General features: G+C 42.5%; 1 non-coding gene across 1 annotated transcript; it reads right to left on the bottom strand.

Annotated features, from left to right (window-relative positions):
* Positions 1 to 2707: 2707 nt before the first annotated feature.
* On the bottom strand, positions 2708 to 2826 carry LOC144667652 (5S ribosomal RNA). The gene has a single exon (XR_013573350.1). It is a non-coding gene; the product is annotated as a 5S ribosomal RNA (ribosomal RNA).
* Positions 2827 to 3276: the final 450 nt, after the last annotated feature.

Raw genomic sequence — 3276 nt, 5'->3', positions numbered from 1 at the left:
AGAGGGTAAGCTAGGTTTGAACTGTTAAGTAGGTAATCACGGGTGAAATTTTAGAATGTGAGGTGCAAAGGGAACATTTGCATTTTTAAATATACCAGGTTAGCTGAATTCAAAAGAGGGGGTGAGATGTTTCACCTAGACAGAAGAAGTTAAGAACCAGTGGGCAGAATTTTTCGGTCGGCGATTTGGGGGCGGGGCCTGCTCGCCGACGTGAAAATGACGCTGGATGATGTCAGGGGAAACCCCCGATGTCATCCCGCCCCATTTAAATATTCAGTAAGGCAGGGGGACATCGCGATCAGCTATCTGCCCGCCGACCTGTCAATGGCCAATTGAAGCCATTGACAGGATAATTAAAACAATTAAAGGACCTGCCCATCCAACCTTAAGGCTGGCGGGCAGGCCAGGAGCCCCAGTGGGCTTCTGAAAAAACATGAAACCTCATCCACTGGCGGGATGAGGTTTCATGACGGTTTTAAAAAACTTTAATAAAGTTTCTGTGATATTTATTAACATGTCCCATCTAGTGTGACAGTGTCACATGAGGGGGACATGCTTATGATTTTTTTATTTTTCTATTTTTAACCTTTCAAAAACTTTCAGCGATCTCCCTGAGGCAGCACTTAGTCTCAGGAAGATGTGCGCTCCAGCAGTTGGGGAATTCCTCCCCCCCCACCGCCCTCACAGGAAGCACATAGCGCTTCCCATCGGGCGGCCTGCTGGGTGGGCCTTAATTGGCCTGCCCACTTAAAATGGCGGCGGGGCCCGTTTCGGCGGCAGCGATCAGCTGCTCGCCCATCGCCATGTCGGTGGGGCCCACCCACCCATCAAGGGCAAAATTCTGCCCAGTGTGTTTATTTTTCCCAAAGATTTCTGATAAAATTGGTACTATGATAGATTTTTATTATTAGAGAGATGAAGTCCAAAAACATAGTGAAACAATGGGAATTTGCATTCAAAGGGAAACCTGTATAAAGGAGATGAGGTTGTGTGTTGGAAGGAAGGCATTCTAAGCTCTAACAAGTGTAAAAAGCCTCCAGCATCTAAGCCTCAAGCTGCTGTCTAAAGAAACTGAAGTTAAGAAAACTCAACTTGAATTTGACTGTTCAGGGTATCATGTTACTTTGCCTGGGTCTTTTAAAATATATGTATTTTTACTGTTGCCTTAACAGAGGTGTAACTGGGGGTTAGATTAATTAGGGAACTTAGAAGTTGTCATGGTAGTAATTTGTAGATCTATGTATATGCTTAAAATAATTTCTTCTATTAAAAAAGGTTTAATTTATTTTTGTAAGAAACCTATAAGACTCGGTTTGCCTTCTTTTTACTGAATTTTACGCATCTCAAAATATGTACAAATTGCAAAAAATAGTTGTGGCAGCTGCTTCAAGTTTCCCCCTGGGATTTGGGCAGCTTGGCATTTACCATCCACCTGCCATAACAGAATTGGGGGGCTCATCTGGGATATATTTGATATTCCTTGATTGGGTTGGAGTTGGCGAATCATAAGGTTATGAGTATGAGGAGCACTTTGAATTCAGGAGTTAGTGTGAGTTTTTTATTTGGAGCGGTGAGACTGCAATGTGGCTTTGGCAGTTGCTAAGACTTGTCTGGGAGCTAAAGTTATAACTTTGGCTGGTTTACGCAAGGTAAATAAAGTTAAATTAATGGAAACGGCTGATAGGTTACAATTGGGATTACCTGCAGGGGTAAGGAAATCAGACACAATTAAAGATATGGCACAGCATTTGAAATTGGAAGGAATACCCGGAAGACTGAGTTCTCCAAGGGGTGGGTCGTTGGAATGGGCTCAAGTTCAGTTGCAAATGAAAAAATTGGAACTAGAAGCAGCAGTAAAAGAAAGGGCATTCCAAAGGGAACAGCCAGAAAAGTGGGAGTGAGAAAGAAAACAGGAAAGGGAATTAGAAATGGCGAGGTTAGAAAAGGCGGAAGGAGAAAAAGAGAGAGAGAGCGTGAGAGAAAATTCCAGCTTAAGATCCTGGCAGTTAAAAAAGAGGCACCAGTAACTGAGGAAGGACTTATTTCTAGATCAGAACCCAATAAGGAGATGTTTAAATTTGTACAAGCTCTTCAAAGGTTTGAGGAAAGAGGTGTTGAAGCATTTTTTAAATTTCATTTGAGAAGATAGCTAAACAAATGAAATGGCCACAGGAAAACTATACATTGTTGTTATAATCTAGATTGGTGGGAAGAGCACACGAGGTTTATGCTTCACTGTCAGAAGAAATATCGGTGATCTCTGATGTGGTTGAAAAAGCTATTTTGAGTGCATATTAGTTGGTCCCTGAGGCATACAGGTGGAAATTTAGGGATATGAGAAAACAGCCTCAGCCTTATATTGAGTTTGAGAGAGTAAAACAAAGCAATTTTGACCGGTGGATACAGGCATTAAAGACAGAGGCAGTACATGCAGCTCTTAGAGAAGTAATGATTTTGGAAGATTCAATCCCTTTGGTAGTGAGAACTCATGTGGAGGAACAGAGGATTGAAATGGTAAGACAAGCAACAAAGAGATGGGTTTTTAACAACAATTGATTTGTGGTCACAATCAGGCTTTTAATCCTAGATTTTTTACTGAATTCCACATCTGCTGTGGTAGGCTTTGAACCTGGGTCCCCAGAGCATTACCCTGGGTTGTAGGATTGATGAGTCTAGTGACTATGCCACTATGCCACCACCTCCCCAAAGCCTACTGCACCTGGTATTCCCAGGCGGTCTCCCATCCAAGTACTAACCAGGCCTGAGTCTGCTTAGCTTCTGAGATCAGACGAGATCGGGCGTTTTTAAACTAGTATGGCCGTAGGCGCAACAAAGAGATGAAATTGTCAAATTACTGACCTAATTATTACCTAATGAGTGCTTTCCATGTGATCCCCAGAGACCAGTGTTGGTTTAGTTGGATCATTGCATTTAAGATTGACTGTTGTCTGGCAAATTCAGTTGTGAGATCCTGACCAGTGAAAGCACCCCATTTTTACACCATTTGTAAGGATGTTGATCAATCAGCAGCCAACGATTACTATTTCTACAAAAGGCAGGCACACTTATGACTGTCCCCTAAATATGCGGGCTGACATTTTCGTCCCTCCTCTTACCAATTTATTGGCAGAACATTAATGAGCAGGAGTGGGAATTGGCTGGTGTCTTATTCTGCCATGTCCCTTATGCCAGATCCTCCCCTGAATCCCCACAGGTTTTGGGCATATTGTACGGAAATTACATTGTAATGAAATAAATCCAACACATTTCCTGTTA

The sequence above is a fragment of the Cetorhinus maximus genome, chromosome 24 (assembly GCF_964194155.1).
Source record: "Cetorhinus maximus chromosome 24, sCetMax3.hap1.1, whole genome shotgun sequence".
NCBI lineage: Eukaryota > Metazoa > Chordata > Chondrichthyes > Lamniformes > Cetorhinidae > Cetorhinus > Cetorhinus maximus.
This window is presented reverse-complemented; position numbering and strand designations above follow the sequence as displayed.